The sequence below is a fragment of the Austrofundulus limnaeus genome, unplaced genomic scaffold (assembly GCF_001266775.1).
Source record: "Austrofundulus limnaeus strain Quisiro unplaced genomic scaffold, Austrofundulus_limnaeus-1.0 Scaffold815, whole genome shotgun sequence".
NCBI lineage: Eukaryota > Metazoa > Chordata > Actinopteri > Cyprinodontiformes > Rivulidae > Austrofundulus > Austrofundulus limnaeus.
The window spans coordinates 12,162-17,755 of record NW_013953217.1 but is presented as its reverse complement, the minus strand read 5'-3'; the positions used below and the strand labels follow the sequence as shown (position 1 = coordinate 17,755).

The 5,594-nt window shown below is 38.5% G+C and overlaps 1 long non-coding RNA gene across 1 annotated transcript in view; it reads right to left on the bottom strand.

Moving 5' to 3' along the window:
* The window catches only part of LOC106532700 (uncharacterized), a 32,271-nt gene extending 27,381 nt beyond the window's left edge, over positions 1 to 4,890 (bottom strand). Inside the window, exons 1-2 of the long non-coding RNA XR_001312125.1 lie at positions 4,807 to 4,890; positions 1,535 to 2,290 (exon numbers count right to left, since the gene is read on the bottom strand). This is a non-coding gene — a long non-coding RNA (uncharacterized LOC106532700). The remainder of the gene's footprint in view (positions 1 to 1,534; positions 2,291 to 4,806) is intronic.
* Between the last annotated feature and the right edge of the window lie 704 nt (positions 4,891 to 5,594).

Below are 5,594 nucleotides of genomic sequence, written 5' to 3'. Positions count from 1 at the left end.
GTACCTGGTACATCATTATACTCTAAATATGATGACCATTCTTTTTTAAAGTATTGTATAAACTGTTCATCCTCAAGCAGTGATGTATTTAATCTCCAGTTTATATTTTTTGGTATTTCTTTCCTATTAACTAGAGTTAAAGAAAYTGGTGTGTGATCACTAACAGCAATAGGGTAAATTTCACTGTTCGAAATGTTGGTTAGTAATGAATTACAGACTAAAAAATAATCTAGATGAGAGAGAGTAATGAACATGTGAGAGGAAGGTATATTCCTTGCTGTTAGGGTGAAGAGAACGCCATGCATCGCAAAGTCCATAATCACTCATGTACTGTTTAACAATATTTATCGACTGCCAACTGCACTGAGTTCCTTCTGCATTCAGCCTGTCTATTTTTTTCATCTAGTCCAAAGTTGAGGTCACCTCCTAGAAGCAGTGAGCAGTCGAGGTGATTTGATAGTTCAGAAAAGAAACCATGAAAAAAAAGAGGCATCATCAACATTTGGACCGTATACACTAGCAAAACAAAGTTTTTGGTCAAGTATAGATAATTTTAATATAATATATCTACCCTCTAGGTCTATAACCGTGTCTAGTACTGTGAAGTTAATATTTTTATGTATTAATATTGCTACCCCCTTTGTCTTGAGTTATAGCAGGCTGAGAATACATTAGAGAACTCAGAAGATTTAAGATCATTCACAGATGAAGCTGATTTATGAATCTCTTGTAAGAAGACAACATCTGTCTTAATCTTTTAAGCTGACTAAAGATTCTGTACATTTTCCTCTGGGTACTGGCCCCGTTCACATTCCACGTGGTAAATCTTAATGTGCCCATCCTTGTACTAGTGAAAGCAAAGTTAAACTGCACCCTTTAACACAGAAACGAAAAGACCCAGGAAATATCATAATCTGTGACTGCTGAATATTTAAAATTTTAAATATATATTGTCTCCTTAAGAAGTATGTGTACACCTGATGCATGGGTGTGTATGGGCCCGTGTGCAAACCATTGTTGCAATGTACAGAGAAAGAGAAGAAAGGAATAAAGGGATGTAGTGATGGACAAATAAAAAGAAGAAAGAAAAATAAAAACAAAAAAGAAACCTCCCTTCCTCAAGAAAAGTGCCAATACACCGTGCTCCACACCAACCAGCTCGGTTGGTGTAACACACCAACCGAGCTGTACTTTTMCATATAATTATAACTGGTAAATAAGATTAATAATTGAAAATTTCACCAATCTTGATGTACTTAATAGAGCCATGGAGTGAATGCTGGGTCTCTGAACAGCTGACCATTAACGTACAGTTTATCTACAGTTAACGTAGCTCTCCTGCCCTCACTAATGTTTTTCTTTCTGATAGGGAACAGTACGCGCCTCCTATCCAAGATTTGTTTTGGAAATTGGTCATTAACACTGAGGTTTGTTCCTCGCAGCTCCCTGCCTCGACTTTTAACCTGCACTTTCTGCTTATACTGCTCAAATTTGGCAATAATTGGCCGAGGGTGTTTGCTGTCGGGTTTCTTACCTCCAAGCCGATGAACCCGGTGGAACTTGATTTTATCCACTATGTACTTGATAGCTTCAGTTGATGCTGGATGAAATGACGAACTGAGGCCTCTGCATCTTCCCCTRCCTGCTCAGGAATAAAGGAAAAATACAAGGTTGTCCCACATGCTCTGAGCTTGGATATCCGGAATGGATTCCTTGATTTTTTTGTTATCTCTGGACATCAGCGTCATACTCTCGGTGAATTGCTTCATGGTTTCCCTCAGCTGATGGTTTTCTGARRCAAGCGACTCTACCTGTTTCTGACTAAACTCTAGCGAAAGCTTCAGGCTCTGGAACTCCTTATGGAGGACCTCGACCAAGGYGAGTCTGCCATCCAGGCTAGTTAGCCTCAAGTCTATAGACTCCAGAATTCCGGTGATGCTTTTATCCGGAGATGTTGTCGAGGAGTTCGCCGAGCACTCCGAGCGGGTACGCTTCGGTGTAGATGCAGAAGTAGCAGAAGTTTGTTTTGATTTACCCATTACAAAGACATCAAAACACTCATCCACGAAATGCTCCAAACTTTCTAAAGTTTACGCTTCCAGTTTAGAATGATATCTACTAATATTTTATGACCTTTAATTAAGTTTTTTGTCTGTTTTTATAAATACGGAGTTCTATCTGGGAGAAAGAAAAAAATTGCGCTTACCAGCACTTCACCATACTTACGCACACCTTCTCGCAAKAATTCAGCAGCAGCTCATCCCAGTCTCTCAGCCTTTCTTTTACACTCCTAAAGTCAAACAGAAACAAACATTAACCTAAAAAATGAAAAGAAAAACTAAAGAAGTCTCATTCAATGAACACAAAACATTAATCCCCCACTTACTTACAAAGACTTCAACATTCCTTGTCAATTAAAAAAACTCAAACTCCACATGAATTCGAGAAATTACCAGTCTCTGAAATAGAATACGTCATCTGCTTGATGTCCCATTTTTTTGTTTATTCTCAATAACCATATTGCCAGTTTTGCAGTCCCAGAAATAAAATTCAAAAGAATGTGAGCTGATTTCTTTCTTGCACAATACCTTGGACCATAAATAAAAATACATTTAGAAAACTTTTCACCAAAACCACCAAATAAATGGTTTAAAAGAACAAAAAGAGGTTTCAATCTTAAACATTCAATAAATAAATGAGATGATGTTTCAACCTTAAAACAATAACAGCAGGAAACTTTAACGCCAGGATCAAGGTGTGCCAGATACCTGTTCATGGCTATGGCCCCATGCACAATCCTCCACTGGAGGTCACCCACTCGCTTCTCAATAGAGGACTTATACAGGGACCTCCAACAGCCTCTCGGAGTGGAGGYGGAGTCAAAAACCCAGAGCCACTTTGACAACTTAACAACTGCCAGAGAGCATAAATTCAGCACCTTCACACAGACATTACACAAAACTTTCCTATCCAAACTTTCAAAACGACCCAAAGGTGTGTCTTGGAGAGTCAGCAACTATTCTGGCTCATCCTGCCGCTGATCCACTGCAGGAGAGAAAGTCAGGGAAAGAAACATATACTGCACTCATAATCATCATCCCATTGGTCAGACAGAGTACTGTTTGCTGCAAACGCTCTAATAGAAACTGGCAAAGAGGCACAGGTTTTTTCTTTCAGTCTTAACACGAGCCTGTTAGATTGTACGTGTAGACTTTCCATTAGACTGGTCACAGACATCTTCAGCAGGTGACCCAGCTTCACACAGCCTGCTTCTCTCATCTTAGATCTAAGCGTACCAGATGAGAGGAGTTGTGACAAGATAAAACTTTTTAAACAGAGGTTCCTCAAAGACCCACATCCCTGGTGTTGAAGTCTCTCTCTCAAAGGTGAAAACTGTCCAGGCATTTAGCACAGATTGGTGGAAAGGAGTGAGACCAGTCAAATCCAACGATCCTTGCCTCAGCAAAAACAGATGTTTTTCGTATCTGATACATCCTACTTTTCTTAGCAGAAGACGTGCCGTGCCCAACCATGGTAGACCCAAACCATAAAGCAGTTTCTGTAGTGTTTGAAGTCTACACGTCGTAATCCGTGACATGATGTCAATCAGTCCTTGCCCTCCTTCCTMCACAGGTAGGTACAAGGCTGCAGCTTTCACCCAGTGACCTCCAGACCAGAAAAATCCACTAGAGTCTTCTGGAGATGTTGTATGAGCAAGGCTGGTGGCGTTAGCACAGTCAGTTTATGCAAAAAGATCGAAGCAACCAAGTTATTAATCACCAACACTCTTCCCCTATAAGAGAGCTATGATAGTAACCATTTCCATTTAGATAATCTGGCACACACTCTCTCCGTGACTCCCTCCCAATTTTTATCCAAAACAGCATCTGTACCCCCCCCCCAAAAAAACACCCAAGAATTTTAGACCCTGTCCAGCCCAATGAAATTTGCCTGGTAATGTAGGAAGATTATTATTTTTCCAAGATCCAATTTTTAAAGCAGAACTTTTTCCCCCTTTACTTTAGCTGAGGAAGCTTTCTCATAAAGCTCTAAACAATGGTGAAGACCCATAATATCCTTCTGGTTTTTAATAAAAATGTTTTTATCATCCGCGTAAGCAGAAACAATTAAACTGTTATCAGGTAAACCTGGAAGAACAAGGCCATTAAGAATAGAACGTACTTTGTGTAAAAGAGGTTCAACTACAATAGAATATAACTGACCAGATATGGGACACCCTTGTCGAATGTCTCTTTGAACTTTGACAGGACAACTTAACCCACCCCCAACTTTAACAAAACAAGACACTTCATTATATAACAGACTCAATAAAGAAATAAAACTTTCACCCAATACAAACGCTCTTAATGTAGAAGAAAGAAAAAATTGATCAACTCTATCAAAGGCTTTTTCCTGATCTAAAGAAATAATAAACATCAATTTCATACAGTTTACAAATATCAAACAAGTCTTTTAAAAGAAAAAGATTGTCCTTAATGGATCTGTCAGGTACACAATAAGATTGATCCTTATGTATAATAATTTCAAGAACGTACTTCAGTCTGTTAGAAAGCACTTTTGAAAATAGTTTATAATCCAGACAAAGGAGAGAAACAGGCCTCCAGTTCTTCAACAAAGTCAAATCTCCTTTCTTTGTATGAAGGGAAAGAACAGCTTGTCGACAGGACGACGTTAAAATCCCTGTTAGTGTGCACTCCTGAAGCACCTCCCACAAGTCTGCTCCCAACAGACTTCAAAAATGTTTATAAAAGTCTGTAGGTAAACCGTCCAAACCTGGACACTTACCAGAGATCATTTGTCCAACAGCAGCAGTCAGTTCTTCCATAGAGACTGGGGCATCCAGAAGTGACCTATCTGCAGCAGTAATCTGAGGAAGACCATCCAGCAGAGTCTACATCAAGCTTCTGTTACATGTCTGCTTCTTAAAGAGAATAACTTGTATATTGTTGACAAAAAAACTTATCCGAGCCTTTCCAACCTCCCACCATTAAGTTAAAGGTGAAAACTCAGTTTTTTTGTTTTCCATAGTTGCAAAAAACTACAAAAAATTTGACAAAATAAAAAATCTTTAAGTAGTTTTGTATTAAAATGCCAATAAGATCTATAAGATCTATATTTAATGCTGTTTGAAAAAAAATAAAATCAAAATAAACTAAGTGATGATCAGAAAAACCAACTGGAGAAATTAAACAGCTAGATAATCTATTTCTATAGCTATCTGAAATGTAAAATCTGTCCAGCCTGGCCCCACTCACTTCTCCGTCCTTCATTTTTTTCCATGTATATTGTTTATCCTGAGGGTGTTTAGTTCTCCAAACATCAACCAGGTCCAACTCTACTGTCACCTGATTTGGTTTAGAACGGGTGCCCAACCTTTTTTGAACCAAGAGCTACTTTTGAAGTCGGCAGTTTGCTGAGAGCTACTTGTCCAGTCTCAGTATCAAAAAACATAATTTTTCATCTCCCTACTCCTCACTTCTTTAAAGTAAATAAAAGAGAACATAATGTGTTGCTAGTTTTATTTAATTTAAAGTATTGTCAAACAAAACTATCTACTTAACCATATACAGTAT